The sequence below is a fragment of the Malus sylvestris genome, chromosome 9, assembly GCF_916048215.2.
Source record: "Malus sylvestris chromosome 9, drMalSylv7.2, whole genome shotgun sequence".
NCBI lineage: Eukaryota > Viridiplantae > Streptophyta > Magnoliopsida > Rosales > Rosaceae > Malus > Malus sylvestris.
This window is the reverse complement of record NC_062268.1, coordinates 22,464,424-22,490,707: the sequence shown is the minus strand read 5'-3', so window position 1 is coordinate 22,490,707 and position 26,284 is coordinate 22,464,424. Positions and strand designations below refer to the sequence as shown.

The 26,284-nt window shown below is 38.7% G+C and overlaps 1 long non-coding RNA gene across 2 annotated transcripts; it reads right to left on the bottom strand.

The window, feature by feature from the left end:
* Positions 1-706: 706 nt before the first annotated feature.
* LOC126582044 (uncharacterized) lies at positions 707-10,033 on the bottom strand. Of its 2 annotated transcripts, XR_007609244.1 has the most exons (9): positions 9,630-10,033; positions 9,387-9,546; positions 9,213-9,281; positions 8,456-8,514; positions 3,068-7,463; positions 2,825-2,984; positions 2,651-2,719; positions 1,894-1,952; positions 707-901 (listed from the first exon to the last, which is right to left on the bottom strand). It is a non-coding gene; the product is annotated as an uncharacterized LOC126582044 (long non-coding RNA). The 2 variants fall into 2 exon arrangements; XR_007609243.1 differs by having other exon boundaries at positions 2,651-2,984.
* Positions 10,034-26,284: the final 16,251 nt, after the last annotated feature.

Here is a 26,284-nt window from a genome sequence, read left to right as displayed (position 1 = left end):
CTGAAAATCGTTTTGTTTGCAAGTGTGACATGTGTGGAGAAGAACCTCCTAACTAGCCTTTTATCCATCTATTTCACCAAAATCGTTTTTACAATCTGTGCTAATTAAAGTTTCTGTTTTGTGTTAAATTTTCGTCCAAAACAAATCCCCCTCTCATTTGAAGTCTTAGATTAGTTAGAAAGTATTTTGATTTGTGTTTCTAAGTATTTTGATTCAAGTTTTCATCAAATTTCGTCCAAATTAGTGTAGGTGCTCAAAACTGCCCAGAAAGTGGTTTTTAGGCAGTTTTGAGCCTTCTAGTTGCTGTTTTGAGTTTTAGGTTTGTTTAAGTCTTTTAACCTTTACTTTTGCATTCTTTGAGTCTAGTTTAGTGTTTTAAACTTTGTTTTTGAGTTTTTAAGTCAGTTTCCAAGTGTTTAGCAATCCCTCCTAATCCCCGGTTTAGAACGATCCCTACTTACATCTTTGCTACAATTTGACAAAAAGAGGGTTTAATTTGTGTGCTTATCTATTTCGCATCATTGGATGATTGCATACGACAACCCAAAACATTCCCTACAAGTTCCCTACATGAATTGCATAATAGAGATACAAGCACGAATCATTACGTTCTATGAAAAACATAAGCATTGACGAAGCATTTGTTACTATGAATTGCATGAAACTTATGCTAAGAATTCATTCAACGCGATCGTTTTCAAGCGACCTTCACTGACACACCCCGTCCCGAAGGAGGGCATGCTGGCCGTCACGTGAGAGTGACGTAACCATTTGCACAGTACGGAAGCTTTAATTATACAATTTATAAGTTGATACACCCGAAGGTGAGTCCTAATTTTGTCCAATCTGTCAGAACACCGTCGAATTCCTCGTAGTCACCACACCTTTGTGATTCCTGAACCTGGAGGGGCGCAAAACCAAAATTGAGTGGGTCAGTAAAACAATTCTTTTCCAAATCCAAACATTTCTCAAAACGTTGTAACCCCTCTCCGTAAAACCTGTATACTTTCCCAGAAATGTAAAATATAAATATACATATATATTCTCAAAACTTCATTTTTACTATCTCAACATTATCTCTTTATCAATCATGTCATGCCATGTCATCTCAACATTTCTCATATTAATTATGCCATGCCACATCATCTCAACAGTAATAAGGTATGAATGCATCAACATAATCATATCAGGTGCAAGAAAGTAATCAACCGTAGGCCCTCTAATAGCCCTATACGGTTGAACCTAGAGCTCAAAATCTATCATTATCACTCTACCGGAGTCACCTCTGTGACCCGTCCGGCCTTCTGCACGCAAGTTACGCTCTAGTGCTTCTCATAAATCATCTGTGCACATAATCTAAGGTCACCCACCAGTCGGAATCTCACTAACACTCTCGCGACTGGTCTGTCGTACCCACTCCGCGTGGACTGTACGACTAGCATCTACTTGGATCCAAGGCGAGCGTGCGATGCGGTGAATACTATAAGCACTAAACCATGGTGCAGGATTTGAGCTCAATATATATCATCATCATCATAACAGTAATTAAATACTCATCTGTGCGTCCACCGCACCATTTCATACATATGCATCATAAATCAATTCTTACCTGTGCGTCCACCGCACCAATTCATACATATGCATCATATATCAATTCTTACCTGTGCGTCCACCGCACCAATTCATACATATGCATCATATATTAATTCATGCATGGCATTTCAACTCACATTTCTATATACTTTTCATATCAATTCTATGCATGGTATTTCACTTCCCGTTTTTCCACATAACTCATATGCATTTCATTTTAAACATAATTTCATGCATTTTCAATTTCTGGGAAAACGTTAAGTATATATATATATACGGAAAACAAAACTGCCCACTCACCTGGAGTTCATCCAACAACTCCCTAGCACCACACATCAAGGCGTCACGACGATCGCCGCCTAGAATAGTAATCAAATCCAACCTCAGAATTCATATCGATAGAATATTTAACTTATATAAAATACGTCACTACGTAGTTCGATCCGGAAGATCTGCCACTCAGATTTTAAATCCATAACTTCCAGAGGTCCACAATATATCTCTAGGATAACATCCTAAAATTTCATTACCATCCAACGGTTGGATTTCCGTCAATTTCCAAAACTAAGTGACGGTTAACATTTTATATTATGGACTTACAATTCCAATTCCGGAAGATCCGTAACTCGGATTCCCAATCCGTAAGTTCCAATAATCCTCAAATATTACGTATTATAACGTATCAAAGTTTGGTGATGATCCAACGGTCGGATCATCAATTCACATTTTCACCTAAATGTGAAAACTATAAAACGTTATTTGAACACCTAACCAACAATCCTCAATAACTTTCTCATACGGTGTTCAATTTAGGTATATGAATATACCACAGTGATCTACTCGACGTCACGGACGTCGACATATTTTTAAAATAATTTTATTTTTATTTTTTATTTTTACTGTAGCACCTTCTTCTTCCTTGGGTCGCCGGACTGGTTTTTCCGGCGGCCGTTTTCCGGGCAGTTTTTCAAATTGCCATAACTTTGTCATTTCTCAACGAAATCAAGTGATTCAAAAACTAAAGTTGTAGCCCTTGAAGATACAAAGAGAATGGTACCTTGCAAAACACCTAGTTCGCCGTGGTTTGGCCGGAAACTGCCTCGAAAGCCTCGGAGGTCGCCGGAAACTGGGTATTTTTCAAATGAGTATAACTTCTTCAATACTCAACGAAATTGAGTGAAACAAAAAGGAAAGTTGTAGTACTTGACGAGACGAAGAGATTGATACCTACCTCGACTCCTAACTCGCCGGAGATTCGCCGGAAAAAGCCTCGAAAGCTCCGGCCAAACTTTGAACTTGTCGATCTCCGTGTTCTTACGTCCAAAAACTTCCAACGAAGCACTCCGAGCTTCCTTGGGACCTCACTAAGCTCACTATGAGCTTGGATTGTCCTAAAAATCAACCAATTCAAAGCTCATGAACAGTACACTTTCATGGGGAGTTTAGAATCTAGGTTTTCCGAAGTAAAACTTACCTGAAATGGATACCAACGTGATCGTGAAGTCCTCAGGATTCCAATGGTGGTCTCAAACTTGACGTTGGTATAGATTTAGGGTGGTTTTGGTGGTGGTCCGTGTGAGTTCGAAGGAGAGAGACAGAGAGAGTGAGAAATCGTGAAGGAGGAGAGAGAAAGACAGTGAACGGGAAATGAGGAGGGTTTTGAGGGATGTGGGGATCCCACGTGGTCCTTATTCCAATCTCCAAACACCAAACTTTAACATTTTAACCTAAAAATCTAAGTTCCATCCTTATTAAATTCCATTTTATTTTCAAACTTAGGAACCTAGATAATTAGCAACCTGAGCTTCACAAATTTAGTATTTCTTAAGGGCAATTTCGTCCATTCACAGCCACGAATATAATAATTTGGAACGGGCTGTGACAATCTTCCCTCCTTATAGAATTTCGTCCCCGAAATTCCAGCAACCAACCAATTCATCAACACTTATACCAACCTCGGTAAGTTTCTTTCATCCGATTCTTTTTCTCCCACGTAATTTTCTTCCACTGAATGATTCATTCACAAAACTTTTACCATTTACTCTATCTTAACTCTCAGGACCTTCTTTTTCCAATCCAAATTCTACTTTTCTAAGGTGAACACTTCTAAAATATAAAACCATTTACCTTATATACTCGATTAGTGGCATATCCATCTGTTGATGTCTTTTGCCATTCCTGGTTACTTCAGGTTAACTTAATCACCTGAATACTTTGAGGAAACTCATCCATAGTCTCAGGGTCTACTAAAACTCTTTCTTGATCGAATCCTTCTCTACCCAGAAACATTCCATTCACAAGTCATCAAAAACCGACTCACATGACACATTTCATGATCCTTATGGCGTTACTTCGGAAACTGCACAACCAACATACTTAAGAAACTCAGCAGTTCCTTAAACCAATTCTCTTTTCCATAAAACAAATAAGTAATGTTGCACTGTCTGGGAAAGGTTGTTACTCAACACTGGAGTAAATGTACTAACTTGTTACTTAACAAGTATAACTTCTTCTCGATCTTCCATTCTTAACTTTACTTTAGTTGATTTCCAATCCACAAGAAGATAATCTTGGCAAGCGTACTAGATATTAATTCTTACTGCAGTCTTCTTATCAAGTGCTTCAGCTAGAACAAACTTTACGATCACCCTGATCGTACAATCATGTTCATTAAGCAATACAATTCACTTTCGCTGCCTCATATCAAAATCCTTCCAAGTAATGGATATTGAAGACTCTTTTGATTTGTAAAATCTTGCATTCTCACTAAAATATAATGTCTCCATAACTTCACAGCAAGGATGGTAATCGTGACTTCCAAATCACTAGTAGGGTAATTCATCTCATGAGATTCCATTTGTCGTGAAACGTATGCAATCACCCTAACATTTGCATTAGTACATATCCAAGAACATTTAATGTAACATCACCATATACCGATAATTATCGCTATCTTCTGGGAATATTAAAATACGTGCATGAGTGAGGAAATACTTCAGTTGTTGAATCCTTTGCTTACAATTCCTTCCCACTCATACATAACCTCTTTTCTCATCAGTCTCGTTAATGACAAAGCAATGACTAAAAATTCTTTCACAACCATCCAAAATAGCCTGGTAAGCTAAGAAATTCCAAATCTCAATTACGACTCGTGGTTGTTCCAAATTTTCAATTTCTGCTATCCTTTAAGGATTCACTTGAATACCTTAAGCAGACATAACAAATTTTAGAATGCCACTTGATCCATTTAACTTTAGCTTTTGCTAAACTTAGCATACAACTAACGTTCTCTCAATCTTTGCTTCATTGACTTAATACGTTTACATACTCTGCTCTGGCTCAGAATATGCCAGAATATCTTCAATGGAAATGATATCAATTTATCAAGGCATTATTGGAATACTTCATCCAATAACTCATAAAACAGCATGAGTATCCATATAGCATCACCATAGTTCATAAAACAATCTTAAGAACAACGTCGCTCATAATCTTTAATTGGTAATAACCAGACCTCAATTCAATCTTTGAATCTTCGCAATTACTTTTGAGCTGGTTAAATAAACATCAGTACATCACCATGGATAACGGTTCTCAATCGTTACCCGACTCCATTATCTATAATCAAGGAATAGTCTTTAAAGTCCATTTTCTTTCTCACCAACAAACTGGTGCTCCTCAACAGTGTTGTACTAGGTTGAATAAAACTTTTATCAACCAATTCTCTCAACTGAATTTCCAATTCCCTTAACTCATCATGAACCAATCTTTAACATAAATTTATACCTGGCAACAAATCAATAATGAACCTCATATCTCTGCCTGAAGACAATCCAGGTATACTTTCAGAGAAGACATCAAGAAAAGTCTAACCCTTTCGACATTATTCACACTACTCCAAACAACATCATTTAGCACCACATGAGCTAAGTATTTTTGACAGCCTTTCAAAACAATCTCTTTGCTTTCACAGCATAAATAATGGCTGAACTCACTTCACTTTGCATACTTACAAAAGTAATCTCTGGTCATCCAGATCGATGGAAAGTGACTGGTTTCCCGTAACAATCCATTTAGTCACAATTATAACCAACCACTCTAATGGAAATAATTTAACCGACACAATACATACTTTATTAATACTGAACATTCTAAATAAGTACAACATTAACATAAAATAACCTACCGGTTTGCTTGCTTAACGAATCCACGAATGAGTTATTAATATTACGGTCTGCAGCCCGCAATACTGATAAATCATCGTTGTCTCGATAAGTAGGCAACCACTCACAAAGATATAACATTACTATTTTGTCACTCAATGCAAAATACATACACTCGTCTCAACTACATTTATTTACCACTCTCTAGGTAATATCATACATAATAAGAAATATATCAGCCGAAGTCAACTAGAATGACCAATACGGTTGATTCAACTCTTATCTCAATAATACGTCGGCCGGATCCACTCCGCGTGGTCGGCACGGCCGAGCCTATAACTCACCAATTTCTCATGTGTCAGTCAAATCCATTTCTCATGGTCCGTACGGCTGAACATATAACTCATCAAATATCTCTGTACTCACGGTCAATCCGACCAAACTACTAAATCCATAACTCTGCTGAATCGACACTATGATTTCATGGAAAATTGTTGAATACAACTGATTCTAGGGACGATTCACAACTCTGTGTCCCTTCTGTTCACATAAACACATTCATTAATTTCACATTTCCCAAAGTGTTAATTTTTGTACCTGCAGCACAAGGTACATTTCCTTTACTCGAGACACCTTGTCTCAAATATCTGGGATTACCAGTATATCCATCACTTTTATTCTGACCAGCGACATTAAAACCTCAGCTGGAAAAATTAACTCTAGCTTCACTTCTTTCGAAGCTCTAAATCTTTCTATATCCTTGATATGACGAATCATTAACTTTATCGTCTTCTTTTAATTCCCATTCTTTTCTTATTCTTCTTTATTCTCGTTGCTCATGTTCTCAGAGTCCTCAAGGCTCAACAACATCTAGCATACTCCTGATAAGAACTACAATGGATAGTGGTCACCCAAAATACCACTTCCCTTTTTGCCACCCAGCTTAAAACAACATAACACCTCCACCAAATTAACAACAATATCTGGATGGAACGAGGCAAGTTTGAAAACTTTCTATAATATCCCTCGATCATCACCTTCCTTGTCTCATATTTGTAAACTCTTGTTTACTACCATCAATAAATGCCGGAGGGATAAACTTTTCCTTAAAAAAATTTAAATCGGCTGATTCCTCTGGTGACAACAATTAACATTCCTGTTTCCACCAGGATGCAAATTCATACCCAAAACCAGGTAGTCGTCTCGACCCACCTGTCAGAAGGAAATTTCCTTTGACTTGCATAATCTGAAACATCTTTTCCAATTGGTTAAACCGTCACTCCGCTCCCTCAGGTTCATCATTTCATAAGGTGATTCAAATTCAACTCATAACCCGTCTTAAAATGTCCATTTTGATAATATACTGAATCACCATAATAATAGTTTCCCCCAAACCGCTAAATCAGGGAGACTAAATTCCTCTAACTACGTGGTTTGCTACGAGGCGGTGTAGTTCTGACAGAATTCACTATAAACTTCTCAAGATGTCCAAGATTGCAACCATGCTCTGATACCAACTGACACACCCCGTCCCGAAGGAGGGCATGCTGGCCGTCACGTGAGAGTGACGTAACCATTTGCACAGTACGGAAGCTTTAATTATACAATTTATAAGTTGATACACCCGAAGGTGAGTCCTAATTTTGTCCAATCTGTCAGAACACCGTCGAATTCCTCGTAGTCACCACACCTTTGTGATTCCTGAACCTGGAGGGGCGCAAAACCAAAATTGAGTGGGTCAGTAAAACAATTCTTTTCCAAATCCAAACATTTCTCAAAACGTTGTAACCCCTCTCCGTAAAACCTGTATACTTTCCCAGAAATGTAAAATATAAATATACATATATATTCTCAAAACTTCATTTTTACTATCTCAACATTATCTCTTTATCAATCATGTCATGCCATGTCATCTCAACATTTCTCATATTAATTATGCCATGCCACATCATCTCAACAGTAATAAGGTATGAATGCATCAACATAATCATATCAGGTGCAAGAAAGTAATCAACCGTAGGCCCTCTAATAGCCCTATACGGTTGAACCTAGAGCTCAAAATCTATCATTATCACTCTACCGGAGTCACCTCTGTGACCCGTCCGGCCTTCTGCACGCAAGTTACGCTCTAGTGCTTCTCATAAATCATCTGTGCACATAATCTAAGGTCACCCACCAGTCGGAATCTCACTAACACTCTCGCGACTGGTCTGTCGTACCCACTCCGCGTGGACTGTACGACTAGCATCTACTTGGATCCAAGGCGAGCGTGCGATGCGGTGAATACTATAAGCACTAAACCATGGTGCAGGATTTGAGCTCAATATATATCATCATCATCATAACAGTAATTAAATACTCATCTGTGCGTCCACCGCACCATTTCATACATATGCATCATAAATCAATTCTTACCTGTGCGTCCACCGCACCAATTCATACATATGCATCATATATCAATTCTTACCTGTGCGTCCACCGCACCAATTCATACATATGCATCATATATTAATTCATGCATGGCATTTCAACTCACATTTCTATATACTTTTCATATCAATTCTATGCATGGTATTTCACTTCCCGTTTTTCCACATAACTCATATGCATTTCATTTTAAACATAATTTCATGCATTTTCAATTTCTGGGAAAACGTTAAGTATATATATATATACGGAAAACAAAACTGCCCACTCACCTGGAGTTCATCCAACAACTCCCTAGCACCACACATCAAGGCGTCACGACGATCGCCGCCTAGAATAGTAATCAAATCCAACCTCAGAATTCATATCGATAGAATATTTAACTTATATAAAATACGTCACTACGTAGTTCGATCCGGAAGATCTGCCACTCAGATTTTAAATCCATAACTTCCAGAGGTCCACAATATATCTCTAGGATAACATCCTAAAATTTCATTACCATCCAACGGTTGGATTTCCGTCAATTTCCAAAACTAAGTGACGGTTAACATTTTATATTATGGACTTACAATTCCAATTCCGGAAGATCCGTAACTCGGATTCCCAATCCGTAAGTTCCAATAATCCTCAAATATTACGTATTATAACGTATCAAAGTTTGGTGATGATCCAACGGTCGGATCATCAATTCACATTTTCACCTAAATGTGAAAACTATAAAACGTTATTTGAACACCTAACCAACAATCCTCAATAACTTTCTCATACGGTGTTCAATTTAGGTATATGAATATACCACAGTGATCTACTCGACGTCACGGACGTCGACATATTTTTAAAATAATTTTATTTTTATTTTTTATTTTTACTGTAGCACCTTCTTCTTCCTTGGGTCGCCGGACTGGTTTTTCCGGCGGCCGTTTTCCGGGCAGTTTTTCAAATTGCCATAACTTTGTCATTTCTCAACGAAATCAAGTGATTCAAAAACTAAAGTTGTAGCCCTTGAAGATACAAAGAGAATGGTACCTTGCAAAACACCTAGTTCGCCGTGGTTTGGCCGAAAACTGCCTCGAAAGCCTCGGAGGTCGCCGGAAACTGGGTATTTTTCAAATGAGTATAACTTCTTCAATACTCAACGAAATTGAGTGAAACAAAAAGGAAAGTTGTAGTACTTGACGAGACGAAGAGATTGATACCTACCTCGACTCCTAACTCGCCGGAGATTCGCCGGAAAAAGCCTCGAAAGCTCCGGCCAAACTTTGAACTTGTCGATCTCCGTGTTCTTACGTCCAAAAACTTCCAACGAAGCACTCCGAGCTTCCTTGGGACCTCACTAAGCTCACTATGAGCTTGGATTGTCCTAAAAATCAACCAATTCAAAGCTCATGAACAGTACACTTTCATGGGGAGTTTAGAATCTAGGTTTTCCGAAGTAAAACTTACCTGAAATGGATACCAACGTGATCGTGAAGTCCTCAGGATTCCAATGGTGGTCTCAAACTTGACGTTGGTATAGATTTAGGGTGGTTTTGGTGGTGGTCCGTGTGAGTTCGAAGGAGAGAGACAGAGAGAGTGAGAAATCGTGAAGGAGGAGAGAGAAAGACAGTGAACGGGAAATGAGGAGGGTTTTGAGGGATGTGGGGATCCCACGTGGTCCTTATTCCAATCTCCAAACACCAAACTTTAACATTTTAACCTAAAAATCTAAGTTCCATCCTTATTAAATTCCATTTTATTTTCAAACTTAGGAACCTAGATAATTAGCAACCTGAGCTTCACAAATTTAGTATTTCTTAAGGGCAATTTCGTCCATTCACAGCCACGAATATAATAATTTGGAACGGGCTGTGACATTCACTACTTGTGATTATAAGATTGTAACTATTAGGTGAAACTCCCTCATAATCTAGCATCATATTCATGCATGAAAACTAAGCGTGCACTCTCAATCAACATACACAAATAAATTATCAATCAAATAGATGAATGAATTAAATCCACAACTTATGAAATAACAACTGAATGTAATCAAATCATATTGCAAGCATGTACATGGTTTCGAATTACCCCCCAACTAAGGGGGTTTAGTTTCTCATACTCACAACACAAAATTTATTGAATTGGAACAACGAAGACATAAGAAAGATTACACCTAAAACGCCCAAGAATTCCACTTTGAATTTCTGACTTCAAGCTCCTCTTTCTTCTTCTCCTTGATGCGGCAGAGAGGGTTTAGGGGACTTTTGGATGTGATTTTGGTTTAGGAAGGGAATTAGGATGGTATGGTGGTGCGGCAAGAGGTGTGGATGGTGTATGGAGATGGAGAATGGTGGCTGGAGTAGAGGGATGGCTGCGGCAAGGTGTATGGGTGTGGCTGGAATGGATGAAGGCTGCGGCAAGGTGTGGGAATAGGGTTTAGACGATATCTGATTTGTAGAGTGGGAGATTCTCCGGCCAAAGGAGTAAAACACATATATATAGGCACCTAAAACCCTAATGAAATCAGATTGAAACAATGGGCTAGGGTTAAGGTTTGTAAAATAGGGCTTCTAGGATGGAAAGGTGCGGCATGGGCTTAGGGTAAATAATCAGATTTTTTTGCATGTGAACAAGGCCTAGGTGCGGCTGATTAAGTGGCTAGGGTTAGGGTTTAGGTGCGACATAGGTCCAAGAAGTAAGGATGGGTCATCCAAAAGCCCAAAGCCGAGAATAGAAACTCACGAAAATGGAAACCTCCAAGAATAGAAACTTCCAACTTTAGAAACTTTGGTTGCCAATTCCGATTTAGGGAAGATCAACCCAAAATGGAAACTTTTAGGCTTAGCTTTCCTACTTCAAGTAGGAAACCTCAAATCTTCAACTCTTCAATTCCATCCCAACCTTGTGTTCCAAGCATGTCCTTTTCAATCCAAGCTCATATTTTGCTCCAAAAGCTCCAACTTGCATCATTTCATGTAATATGTCCTTTAAACCTGAAAACACATGAAAGTAGCTTAAAAGACTACTTTAACGAAGAAAACATAACAAAGATGCATAAGAACTAGCTAACTAAGGCGCATAAATATGCTCCTATCAAATTCCCCCACACTTAGCTTTTGCTAGTCCTCGAGCAAAACAAACAAAAGAAAGAAAACAAAACGAAACAAACTAACCAAAACAAAACCTAAACCTTCCAACGTTTGCCTCAGGGATTTCCAATGCACATGACATGTTAAAGATTGCTATCCCCACAGATTTGAGTCATCTTTACACAAGCACATACTTAATTAAAGCCACTACTCACTAGTTCACAAGTAATCAATTAAAACAATGCTTTGAATGTAGTAACATGCCTTAGAGAATTCCCTCAATTCCTTACAAGATATACACTCTATTTTCACTCAGATTTTCTAACTCCACACCCTACACTAGTCATATGTGAGAAGATTGATGTAGATATGAAAACGAATGCTAACATATATGTTTCACAAAGAACGCAATTTCTAGAATTAAGAAGCATGTTTAGATATGATCTCATGAATGGAATGCTACTACTTAGATGCGAGAACCAGTGACACCATATGCTCATACCAAATTCAAACTCCACAAATTGAAACACATAACACTCAAGATAGAAGTTACGGGTTGTAATGGGGCTTAAGGTATTGGCTAACAAAAACGGATATGGAAAACAAACGTTCTTCAAGCAATAGTAAGCAAAGCAATGAAATTGAGACTTAGAATTCACTTAGATTGCAGAAATTAACTTTAACACACAAGGGGGATACTTAAACAACTTCTTAGGGCTGAATTCATTGTTTTGGACCCTTACTTCAACAAACAACTCTTTTTCTCAATTTTTCAACTCTTTTTTTTTCAAACTTTTCATATTTTTTTCTTCAACTTTTCTTTTTCCACGAAATTTTTTTTTCTTTTCTTTTCTTTGCCGTGCCTTTGGCACACAATTCCTCATGAAAAACACTTCCCCCACACTTATTTTCTGCCAACATAAATCAAAAGGAATTCAATTTGAATCATGCTTTACTATGCTTCAAGAACAAGGGTATGGATAGTCCTAATCTAGGCTAGGTGAGGGTAATGTGGGTTAACAAAGAAAAGGCTAAACAAGGCTCAACGGGGTTAAACTTAAACATATAATGGAGTTGGGCACACGGCTTTTTGGCTAAGGTGGTGGTCACTACACAACTTCATCTTGAATATGTGTTATGCAATTCAATGACATGCTTTGAATGAAATGGGCATGAGTTCTAGCATTTGGAACTAAATGATGAAACGCCTTCTAAGTAGCAACCAAGCAAGGAATAATGAGATCATGCAACGACTTAGAAAACAAAGAATGCACAGATTTTAATTCTCCAAATAAACGTTTAGGCTCAAGTCTAACAAGGTTGTAGCGTTAGTTTGAGTTCCTTCCTTCAAGCATGTTACAAAAACTGATTTTTCCTTTATGATTGCATGTGAATTCATGAGTTATAACCACAACTAAGCATAAACAAAGAGTACATCAAACTTTCATCCATGTTAATCACTCTCTTTAGCAGCCATGTAATTACAAACCGAATCCTCATCATTGTGTTGGAAGGTACCCTAAGACACAAACAAACACACAAAAACAACTCTTTTTGGGTTTTTTAAAACAAATTTTTATGTGATTTTCGGATTTTTGCATCAAAACACACTAAAACACATCAAAACTGCTCAAAAACACTTAAAAACAGCAAGGAACAAGTATCCAAGTTAAGGGTGATAAAATCCCACGAATTTGCATCTAAAACACTTAGTTACCCCCCCACACTTAAATCAAACATTGTCCTCAATGTTTCAAGCATAAAATCACACTAAACAAAAAGAAACACACAAACAGCAACTAAAACAACTAAATAGGCAGATTCGAAATAAATAACAAAGTGAAGAGTTTAGGAACGCAAATCTGGAATTGGAGTAATTCCTTGGTCTTCCTTTGTTGAATTGCATGGGTTGCCTCCCAAGTAGCGCTTTCTTTAACGTCGTACAGCCGGACGAAAAGCCCATTCATTCTCCATTTGTGCCCACGGCACCCAAAGAAATATCATCCACGGTTTGTTCAACAAAGTTCTCATAATATGGCTTCAAACGGTGTCCGTTGACTTGGAATTCATGACCTGTTTTGAGACTTTGAATCTGGATGGCACCATAAGAAGATATGTTAGTAATAACAAACGGTCCAATCCACTTAGAACGTAACTTACCAGGAAACAAACGTAAACGGGAATTGAACAATAGCACTTTCTGCCCAATTGAGAATGATTTCCCACGGATCATGTTGTCATGGAAAGCTTTGGTCTTTTGCTTGTAAATGCTTGCATTATCGTACGCCTCGTGCCGTATCTCATCAAGCTCATTCAATTGCAATCTCCTTTGACTTCCTGCTTCCTCGAGGTTCATGTTAAACTTCTTGATGGCCCAAAGTGCTTTGTGCTCCAATTCAACAGGAAGATGGCACGCCTTGCCATATACAAGTCGGAAGGGGGACATCCCAATGGGTGTTTTGTACGTCGTACGATACGCCCAAAGTGCATCATCTAACCGTAAGCTCCAATCCTTCCGTGTTGGCCCAACGGTCTTCTCAAGTATTTGCTTGATCTCTCGGTTGGAAACCTCGGCTTGGCCATTCGTTTGAGGATGGTAAGGTGTAGAAACCTTATGGGTGACACTGTATTTCCTCAATAACGCTTCAATGGTCCGATTGCAAAAGTGTGACCCTCCGTCACTAATGATCACTCGTGGCATTCCGAACCTTGCAAAAATGTTAGTTCTAATAAAATCTGCAACCACTTTAGAATCATTAGTTCGGGTGGCCTTTGCTTCCACCCACTTCGACACATAATCAACCGCAAGCAAAATATATGTAAAACCATACGAAGAAGGAAAAGGACCCATAAAATCAATACCCCAAACATCAAAAATTTCAACATTTAGGATAGAAACCTGCGGCATTTGGTCCCTAGCACTAATACCACCCATTCGTTGGCATTTATCACATGTTAAGCAAAAAGTTTTAGCATCTTTGAAAATACTAGGCCAATAAAATCCACATTGTAACACCTTAAGGGCTGTGCGTTGTGTGCCAAAGTGCCCTCCACATGCATATGTGTGACAAAAACTCAAAATTGAATGACATTCAGAATCGTGCACACAACGACGTATAATCTGATCGGGGCAAAATTTTCATAAGTACGGATCATCCCACACATAAAACCGTGCATCATGCCTAAGTTTATCACATTGGTGCCTAGTGAACTCACTTGGAATACGTTTTGACACCAAAAAATTAACAATATCGGCATACCAAGGTGCACTAACCTTAATGGACAGCAATTGTTCATCGGGGAATGTCTCCAAAATCGGCAAAGACTCCTCATTATGCACCATTCGGCTTAGGTGGTCAGCCACCACGTTTTCACTTCCCTTCTTGTCCCGAATCTCTATGTCGAACTCTTGAAGTAGCAATATCCATCGAATTAGCCGTGGCTTGGCCTCCTTTTTGGTGAGCAAGTACTTCAGAGCTGCATGATCAGTGAAAACAATTACTTTAGTTCCAATTAGATATGATCGAAATTTATCTAAAGCAAAGACAACGGCAAGGAGTTCTTTTTCCGTAGTGGAGTAGTTCAATTGTGCATCGTTCAACGTCCGTGAGGCGTAGTAAATGACATGCGGCCTCTTGTCCTTTCTTTGTCCTAAAACAGCTCCTAAAGCATAGTCGGACGCATCACACATGAGCTCGAACGGTAGACTCCAATCCGGTAGAACAATGATGGGTGCCGTGGTCAACAACTCCTTGAGTTGGTTGAATGATGCTGTGCACTCCTTGGTGAATTCAAACGCCACTTCTTTCTGTAGGAGTCGGCAAAGAGGTTGTGCTATCTTCGAGAAATCTTTGATAAACCTACGATGGAATCCTGCATGGCCAAGAAACGAACGAACCTCTCTAACCGAAGTCGGAGAGGGTAAGTGACGTACAAGATCTATTTTCGACTTATCAACCTCAATACCCTTTTCAGAGATTATATGACCTAAAACGATACCTTGTTTAACCATAAAATGACACTTTTCCCAATTAAGTACAAGGTTAGTTTCAACACAACGTTTTAGGATCAAACTTAGATTATGCAAGCAACTATCAAACGAATCACCAAATACACTAAAATCATCCATAAACACTTCAATTATCTTTTCTACGTAATCAGAAAATATGCTCATCATGCATCTTTGAAATGTAGCAGGTGCATTACATAAACCAAAAGGCATGCGACGATATGCAAAGGTACCAAACGGGCATGTAAAAGTGGTTTTTTCTTGGTCCTCGGGTGAAATGACAATTTGATTATAACCAGAATAACCATCAAGAAAATAATAAAAAGCATAACCCGCTAACCTCTCAAGCATTTGGTCAATGAACGGCAATGGGAAGTGGTCTGATGTGAAAATTAACTTGACACACAAATTAAACCCTATTTGTGACAATTGTAGTAATGATGTAAGTAGGGATCGTTCTAACCGGGGATTAACTAGGGGTGCTAATCTAATACAAATCGACTTAGAAACACAAAAACTAAACTTAAAGACTCTAATTAGACTACTAAGATTCAAAACAGATTTGAAACACTCAAATCTGCCCAAAACTGACTAAAACAAGTTAATTGACTCAAACAGCAACTAAGACAAGATTTGGACGAATTTGACAAAACTTATGACTCAAAATACTTAAAAACACCAAAGAGGACAGATTATGAAGACTCAAACTTAACAAAATATGGGGGAATTGTGTTTGGACGAATTTGAACTAAATGCACAGATTGTAAATTAAAACAGATTGTAAACTAAATGTGATGAATCAATGGGTGATGGAATGGCTAAGGGGTTCTTCTCCACACATGAAATTTATGCAACGTAATCGATTTCCAGTTATCAATTCAATAAGTTATGAACCTCGACACTCCAAGTTAATTAGGTCCGCTTAAATTAACTTTCAGATTTCCCTAGAATCATTGAATTGGATGAATATGCATCGCAAACAAATTATTCCTAACAAGTTCTCTATATGAACAGCATGATAAAGATACAAGTTAGAATCATTAAGTTCTTTGGAAATCATAAGCATCGACAAGGCAATTGTAACTATGAAAAGCATGATACTCTTGCCAGGAATCTACTTAACACGATCGTGACTAGCGACCTTCACTACTTGCGAATATAAATTCATAACGATTAGGTGAAACAAACTTATATCCTAGCACCAAATTCAAGCATGCAAATTAAGCGTGCACTCTCAATCAACATACAAGAATAAGTTCTAAATCAAACGGTTAAGCAAATTGTATTCACGACTTATGCAACGATAACTGAAAGTAATCAACTTATTTCACATATATAATCATGGTTTTGAATACACCCTTAGCCAAAACGAATTTAGCCAATCATACTCAAAGCAAAACAAAGATTACATGAATTAGACATTGAAATATAAGATAGAATACACCTAAAATTGTTCAACAACTCAGAATGAAGAGCCAAACAATTGAGTGAATCTGTCCCCTTTCCTTGCTTGCGGCAGATTGGATGTTGGTGGTTTCTTGGGTAATTGAATGATGTAGAATGGATGGAAGACGTATGGAAGTGTTTAGGGTTGATGGGTGGTGCGGCTAGGGTGGTTTTGGGTCAGAAAATATGGTGAATGGTGAAGGAATGGGGCTGTTGAAGGTGGTGTTCAGTTTCTGGCGTGAATGGGTGAGTTTCTGGATGAATGGGGATGTTTGTGGCTGCACAAACCTGTTTATTTAAAGGGATTAGGAAATTAAAAACCCTAGGCTAATTAGGTAATCAGGAATTAAGTTTAAAGCTTCTAGAATTAAGGAAACAAATCAGAAAATTAAAAGGAAAGGTCAAGGAAATTCGGCCAGGGTTTAAAGCATAAAAAGGAAGGTGTTTTAATGCTCCAAAACAGGAAAGAGCCCTCTCCCTTGCACGGCAAGGAAGAGGAAAGGGCAAGGGAGTGTGGCAAGGGGTCCATAAGGGTTCTAGGCTTTTGTTTTGTGTCCTAGAATGCTTAGAAAATCTTCATAATTGCTGGAACTTTTAGGGACAATTAGGAAAAATCAAACCAAAGTAGGAAACCTTGGCTTAACTTTCCTACTTCAAGTAGGAATCCTTGTTGGAGTAGGAATCCTTGTTCTTCTAGGAATCCTCATGTGATTAGGAATCCATCTTCAATTACGAATCCTTCGTCGATTAGGAATCCCTCGTCGATTAGGAATCCTCCTTCATGTAAGCACTTTCCTACTTCAACTAGGAAACCTTGTTCAAGTAGGAATCATCATCTTCAAGTCTTCAAATTCGTCCAAACCTTGGCTCCAAATATGTGACATGCATTCCAAGCTCCAAATTGCTCCAAAATGCTCCAAAATGCATCTTCTTGCACACTTTGACCTTAGAACCTGAAAACACACAAAAGTGACTTTAAACACTAAAATAGCTAAGTAAACACAACCTAAATGCACGAGAACAAGCCAATTAAGTAGCATAAATATGCTCCTATCAAATTCCCCCACACTTAGCTTTTGCTAGTCCTCGAGCAAAACAAACAAAAGGAAGGAAACAAAACGAAACAAACTAACCAAAACAAAACCTATACCTTCCAACGTTTGCCTCAGGGATTTCCAATGCACATGACATGTTAAAGATTGTTATCCCCACAGATTTGAGTCATCTTTACACAAGCACATACTTAATTAATGCCACACTTACTAGTTCACAAGTAATCAATTAAAACAATGCTTTGAATGTAGTAACATGCCTTAGAGAATTCCCTCAATTCCTTACAAGATATACACTCTATTTTCACTCAGATTTTCTAACTACACACCCTACACTAGTCATATGTGAGAAGATTAATGTAGATATGAAAACGAATGCTCACATATATGTTTCACAAAGAACGCAATTTCTAGAGTTAAGAAGCATGTTTAGATATGATCTCATGAATGGAATGCTACTACTTAGATGCGAGAACCAGTGACACCATATGCTCATACCAAATTCAAACTCCACAAATTGAAATACACAACACTCAAGGTAGAAGTTAAGGGTTGTAACGGGGCTTGGGGTATTGGTTAACAAAGAAAGGATAGGGAAAACAAACGTTCTTCAAGCATTAGTAAGCAAAGTAGTGAAATTGAGACTTAGAATTCACTTAGATTGCAGAAATTAACTTTAAAACACAAGGGAAAGATTTAGACAACTCCTTAGGGCCGAATTCATTGTTTTGGACCCTTACTTCAACAGACAATACTTTGGAACTCTTTTTCACATCTTTTCAACTCTTTTTTCATACTTTTCACACTTTTTTTTCTTTTTCCACGAATTTTTTTCTTTTCTTTTCTTTCCACACGTGCCTATGGCACACAAAATCACAAAAGAAATACTTCCCCCACACTTGTTTTCTGCCAACATAAATCAAAAGGAATTCAATTTGAATCATGCTTTACTATGCTTTAAGAACAAGGGTATGGATGGTCCTAATCTAGGCTAGGTGAGGAAAACATGGGTTAACAAAGAATAGGCTAAACAAGGCTCAACGGGGTTAAAAACCTACAAAACATAATAACATAGGGGATTTACGGCTTTTTTGGCTATGGTGGTGGTCACTACACAACTTTATCTTGAATATGTGTTATGCAATTCAATGACATGCTTTGAATGAAATGGGCATGAGTTCTAGCATTTGGAACTAAATGATGAAACGCCTTCTAAGTAGCAACCAAGCAAGGAATAATGAGATCATGCAACGACTTAGAAAACAAAGAATGCACAGATTTTAACTCTCCAAATAAACGTTTAGGCTCAAGTCTCACAAGGTTGTAGCGTTAATTCGAGTTCCTTCCTTCAAGCATGTTACAAAAACTGATTTTTCCTTTATGATTGCATGTGAATTCATAAGTTATAACCACAACCAAGCATAAACAAAGAGTAAATCAAACTTTCATCCATGTTAATCACTCTTTTTAACAGCCATGTAATTACAAACCGAATCCTCATCATTGTGTTGGAAGGTACCCTAAGACACAAACAAACACACAAAAACAACTCTTTTTGGGTTTTTAAAACAAATTTTTCAAATTTTTATGTGATTTTCGGATTTTTACTTCAAAACACACTAAAACACACCAAAACTGCTCAAAAACACTTAAAAACAGCAAGGAACAAGTCTCCAAGTTAAGGGTGATAAAATCCCACGAATTTGCATCAAAAACACTTAGTTACCCCCCCACACTTAAATCAAACATTGTCCTCAATGTTTCAAGCATAAAATCACACCAAACAAAAAGAAACACACAAACAGCAACGAAATAGCAAAACTGGCAGATTAGAAAGAATCAACAAAGAGAAGGGTTTAGGAACGCAAATCTGGAATTGGAGTGATTCCTTGGGCTTCCTTTGTTGAATTGCATGGGTTGCCTCCCAAGTAGCGCTTTCTTTTACGTCTTGCGGCCGGACGATGCTCCATTGAAGGTTTATGGCACCCCACGGCATGGAGGGGTGCAACTACAATCTGTTCGACGAACCACTTCATGCTTTGGGTCCTTGAATGGAGTGGGATAATGATCCTTTCTTATTGTCGTGTTTTGCTTTTCTACATCAACACGAATTCTCCCACGACGTTGAATTCGATTTGGTACCTGCACCACATGAGGTAACAACCTATTAGTTGAAATGGGAATCGAATTTGGAATAGGTGGCTTACCTTTGTACGGCAAAGAAGTGGTAGCACAATGGACGGATGCACAAGGGTTTCTCATGGCCAATTGTGGTGCTGCCAAGGTTGGAGCCGTGCACTCCTTGTGCTCTACTCCAAGTTCCTTCTCGGTGGTAGTTCGAAAAACATCCTTCTTGATCTTTGTTGAACATTCTGTCCCTATGTGTTTAATTATATTAATGGCACAACAAGAACGAACATCATTAGTATTCTCAATCGATTCAGGAATCTTAAAGTTAATCATATCACCACCAAAGGCCATAGTTACTGCTCCCTTGGCCACGTCAATCTTGGTTTGAGCCGTTTTCATGAATGGTCGTCCAAGTAAGAGTGGTGATGGTGGAGAGTGGGTTGAGTCCTCCATATCAAGTACATAGAAATCTGCAGGAAAAATCAAATGGTCTACCTGCACCAAAACATCTTCCAACACTCCCTTGGGATATGCATTAGATCGATCGGCTAATTGAATAATAACGCCATCATTTTTAAGCTTTCCTAGATTCATAGATGCATAAACAGAATATGGCATGACATTTATAGATGCACCTAAGTCTAACATAGCATGATCAAACCTCGTATTGCCAATAACACAAGGGATAGTGAAACTACCTGGATCTTTGCATTTAGGTGGTAACTTTCTTTGCAACAATGCAGATACATTCTCACTTACGTGTACCACCTCCTTCTCCCGAATCCGTTTCCTTGTTGTACAAAGCTTCTTCAAAAACTTGGCATACTTCGGGATTTGCTTGATAGCATCAAGGAGTGGGATATTGACATGCACCTTTCTAAACGTCTCAAGAACGTCTTTTTCCTCTTCTTCGTTCTTGGCTTGCAAAAATCTGCTAGGAAAGGGTACATCCGGAGGAATGACATTAGAATTAATTTGAATAAAACCTTTCTTACCTATGGTGGACGGATTGGATGAATTAGGTGGGTGCGGCAAGGATTGTTCAATCCTTGCCGTGGCTTTTGCTTGCTCTTCCTCTTCAATTTGAAACTTCTCGTCCTCCTCGGGGGCAGATTTGGATGGTGTTGGCTCGGTTCCAACTTCTTTCCCACTTCTTAGCGTAATGGCCTTGGCAGTTTCAAATCCACCCTTTGGATTCACCACGGTTGAGCTAGGCAACTTCCCTTGCTCACGAAACTGCCCCATAAACTCGGCAATTTGTCCCACTTGCTTCTCCAACTCGTCCATCCTTTTGTCTCTACTTTGCATACCCTGCGCCATAGAAGTTAGTAATTGAAAAATCTAATCATTATCAATGGACGAACCTGAATTAGTTTGGGTGGTTTGTGCTTGAGGTTGAGTTGGTGCAAAAGTCTTTTGATAGAAACCCGGGGGTTGTTGCCTAAATCCGTTTTGTTGTTGGCCTTGTTGGGGTTCTCGCCATTTGAAATTTGGATGATCACGCCAACCGGGATTGTAAGTATTGGATAACGGGTCATTCCTCGGTTGGTATTGGTTGCCAAATCCCACGGCATTGAGGGTCTCCCACCCTCCATTTTCTATCAACTGTGGGCACTTGTCCGTAAGATGGCCTTGCATGGAGCATACGCCACAAGCTGCCATGTTTTGCACTTTTGGACCTTCCACCACCTGAGAAAGCAAAGCAGTAAGGTTAGCCATTTGATTTTGAAGTTCGGTTATGGCACTTACCTCATTGACTTGATGTTGCCGTGGGGTATCTCTCTGCCCAACACCTTCATATTGTTGTGCGTTGTGTGCTCGGTTCGCAATGAGAGTCTTGGCAGCCACCGGAGTCATGTCCACCAATGCACCACCCGCCGAGGCATCTAGCATTTGGCGTTCCATGGGAAGGAGTCCTTCGTAGAAGTATTGAAGGAGCAACTCCTCCTTCATTTGATGCTGTGGACAAGAAGCTACAAGAGTTTTAAAACGTTCATAATATGTTGGAAATGACTCACCTTGGCTTTGTTGGATGCCACTAATGCGTTTCCTCAAAAGAATGACTCTTGAGGTTGGAAAGAAATTTTCCAAAAACGCTCGTTTCATGCTCTCCCACGAGGTAACCGTCCCCGGGGCCAATTCATACAACCAATCTTTAGCTTTATCCATTAGAGAGAATGGAAAAGCTTTCATCTTCAGAATGTTGCCATCAACATTTACCGGCGTCATGCTTGAACAAACAACTTCAAACTCCTTCAAGTGTTTGTTTGGGTCTTCCATGGACAGCCCATGGTACTTTGGAACATGATGTAACAAGCTCGACTTCAATTCGAACTCTTCGGTCTTCCCTTGGGCTGCCGCGGGGTATTGGATGCAAAGAGGGGCTGCATTATCCAAACCCGAGGCAGAAAGCTCCTTAATGGTTCGGTTGTCCGCTGCCATCTCTTGGTTCTCCTCTACAACTCTAGCCGTGGGCTCTTCTTCCTCTTCAAATTCGTTTTCTTCGCAATGAGGTTCCGGGCTAGGTGGATTGGATGCTTGTTGCCTTCTTGTTCTTCTCAAAGTTCGCTCAAAATCGTCGTCGAACTCCAAAATGTTTGCTTGGACAGATTTGGAACTTCGAGTCATACACTCATACCTAAAACAAGAAAACAAGAAACCAAGTCAGAACTGAATTTAAAACAAACAAAAATAACACAAAAATAAATAACGAGGGATTAGCAACTTTGCTAATCCCCGGCAACGGCGCCAAAATTTGATGTGAAAATTAACTTGACACACAAATTAAACCCTATTTGTGACAATTGTAGTAATGATGTAAGTAGGGATCGTTCTAACCGGGGATTAACTAGGGGTGCTAATCTAATACAAATCGACTTAGAAACACAAAAACTAAACTTAAAGACTCTAATTAGACTACTAAGATTCAAAACAGATTTGAAACACTCAAATCTGCCCAAAACTGACTAAAACAAGTTAATTGACTCAAACAGCAACTAAGACAAGATTTGGACGAATTTGACAAAACTTATGACTCAAAATACTTAAAAACACCAAAGAGGACAGATTATGAAGACTCATACTTAACAAAATATGGGGGAATTGTGTTTGGACGAATTTGAACTAAATGCACAGATTGTAAATTAAAACAGATTGTAAACTAAATGTGATGAATCAATGGGTGATGGAATGGCTAAGGGGTTCTTCTCCACACATGAAATTTATGCAACGTAATCGATTTCCAGTTATCAATTCAATAAGTTATGAACCTCGACACTCCAAGTTAATTAGGTCCGCTTAAATTAACTTTCAGATTTCCCTAGAATCATTGAATTGGATGAATATGCATCGCAAACAAATTATTCCTAACAAGTTCTCTATATGAACAGCATGATAAAGATACAAGTTAGAATCATTAAGTTCTTTGGAAATCATAAGCATCGACAAGGCAATTGTAACTATGAAAAGCATGATACTCTTGCCAGGAATCTACTTAACACGATCGTGACTAGCGACCTTCACTACTTGCGAATATAAATTCATAACGATTAGGTGAAACAAACTTATATCCTAGCACCAAATTCAAGCATGCAAATTAAGCGTGCACTCTCAATCAACATACAAGAATAAGTTCTAAATCAAACGGTTAAGCAAATTGTATTCACGACTTATGCAACGATAACTGAAAGTAATCAACTTATTTCACATATATAATCATGGTTTTGAATACACCCTTAGCCAAAACGAATTTAGCCAATCATACTCAAAGCAAAACAAAGATTACATGAATTAGACATTGAAATATAAGATAGAATACACCTAAAATTGTTCAACAACTCAGAATGAAGAGCCAAACAATTGAGTGAATCTGTCCCCTTTCCTTGCTTGCGGCAGATTGGATGTTGGTGGTTTCTTGGGTAATTGAATGATGTAGAATGGATGGAAGACGTATGGAAGTGTTTAGGGTTGATGGGTGGTGCGGCTAGGGTGGTTTTGGGTCAGAAAATATGGTGAATGGTGAAGGAATGGGGCTGTTGAAGGTGGTGTTCAGTTTCTGGCGTGAATGGGTGAGTTTCTGGATGAATGGGGATGTTTGTGGCTGCACAAACCTGTTTATTTAAAGGGATTAGGAAATTAAAAACCCTAGGCTAATTAGGTAATCAGGAATTAAGTTTAAAGCTTCTAGAATTAAGGAAACAAATCAGAAAATTAAAAGGAAAGGTCAAGGAAATTCGGCCAGGGTTTAAAGCATAAAAAGGAAGGTGTTTTAATGCTCCAAAACAGGAAAGAGCCCTCTCCCTTGCACGGCAAGGAAGAGGAAAGGGCAAGGGAGTGTGGCAAGGGGTCCATAAGGGTTCTAGGCTTTTGTTTTGTGTCCTAGAATGCTTAGAAAATCTTCATAATTGCTGGAACTTTTAGGGACAATTAGGAAAAATCAAACCAAAGTAGGAAACCTTGGCTTAACTTTCCTACTTCAAGTAGGAATCCTTGTTGGAGTAGGAATCCTTGTTCTTCTAGGAATCCTCATGTGATTAGGAATCCATCTTCAATTACGAATCCTTCGTCGATTAGGAATCCCTCGTCGATTAGGAATCCTCCTTCATGTAAGCACTTTCCTACTTCAACTAGGAAACCTTGTTCAAGTAGGAATCATCATCTTCAAGTCTTCAAATTCGTCCAAACCTTGGCTCCAAATATGTGACATGCATTCCAAGCTCCAAATTGCTCCAAAATGCATCTTCTTGCACACTTTGACCTTAGAACCTGAAAACACACAAAAGTGACTTTAAACACTAAAATAGCTAAGTAAACACAACCTAAATGCACGAGAACAAGCCAATTAAGTAGCATAAATATGCTCCTATCATGGTCCTTCCTCGTGGTGGTGTTTAGCTTCCTATAGTCAATGCACACCCTCCAACCGGTTTGAATACGTTGAGGGACAAGCTCATTCTTGGCATTAGCTACCACCGTCACTCCGGATTTCTTTGGCACGCATTGAACGGGCGAAACCCACTTACTATCCGAGATTGGATAGATAACCCCACAATCTAGAAGCTTTATGATCTCCTTTTTCACTACTTCCATCATCGGAGGGTTAAGACGGCGTTGAGCCTCTCTAGTTGGTTTGGCCCCCTCCTCAAGAAATATGTGATGCATACAAGTCGTAGGGCTTATACCTTTGATGTCGGCCAATGTCCAACCTAAGGCAAATTTGAACTCCTTCAAAACTCGAAGCAATTTCTCCTCCTCTTGTGCCGTGAGGGAGGAGGAAATGATGGCAGGTAGTGTTTCATTTTCTCCCAAGAAAATGTACTTCAAATGGCTTGGCAAAGGCTTGAGTTTAAGGATAGGTGCCTGAATTATGGATGGAAGTAATTTGTTAGTAGAAATGGGAATGGACTCACGGGTAGTATACTTACCATCAAGCTTAGGTGAGGACTCAAGGGCAGCCATGTTGATGATATGTTTTAAACCTTCCTAATGCTAAAACATATTGAGTATAATAGCACAAGTAAGGGTGTCGAATCCACAGGGACTAATTGGACCTATATAATCACTTGTTTTGCAAGAACCATATTAAATGACTAAACTAGGCAACTTTAGACAGATTTGTTGTTGTAACTTAAAAACTCACAAGAATGATGACAACACAAGTAATGAATCAACAAGTAATAAAATGGAATAAAACCAATGGAGATGGAACTAGGGATTCGGTTTCACCATAGCTAAATTAATCCCATGTTTGTTAAATCAGTTTATGCTCATTCATTCACCTATTTCTTGAGTTTGTTTCACTTAGATATGATCAACCATATGATGTGTGGATTTGATCAAATCATCCTAGTCAAGAACCAAATTGTGATGTGCAACTTTGGTTCTCAACCAAGGATGTTTTATACATATGAAACTTTCACAAAACCAAAGGGGACACACGGCATGATGTTTGCCAAACATCCCCTTCATTCACTCCCAAATCTGCCAAAATTATGCATGATGTGTGCTTCTAATTTTGGCTACACAACCTGTGGTTAATTCAAGTGGTGATCAAGCATTAAAATCAACACACAAAGTCACAATAAAATCAGAGAATGAAACAAGAAATAGAAGGATCAAATGAGCATTATGAGTTAACTACATGGTTTTCTTGCTAGGCTACATCGAATCCCTAAGAGGAGATTAGTTACATTTCATGTTTACAAACGTTTTAACATAGAAATACATAACATGAATGAACATAGAATTGAGAAGAAGGAACCCTTGAAGCAAAACTGATGTTGAAATCCTTTAAGTGTAGCCTTCGGTCTTGATTCTCCAAATGTGATGCAACATGAAAGATGAGCAGCTTGTGGATGGGTGGTTTGTTTGAATGGGAGAGAGGGTGGTCAGAAA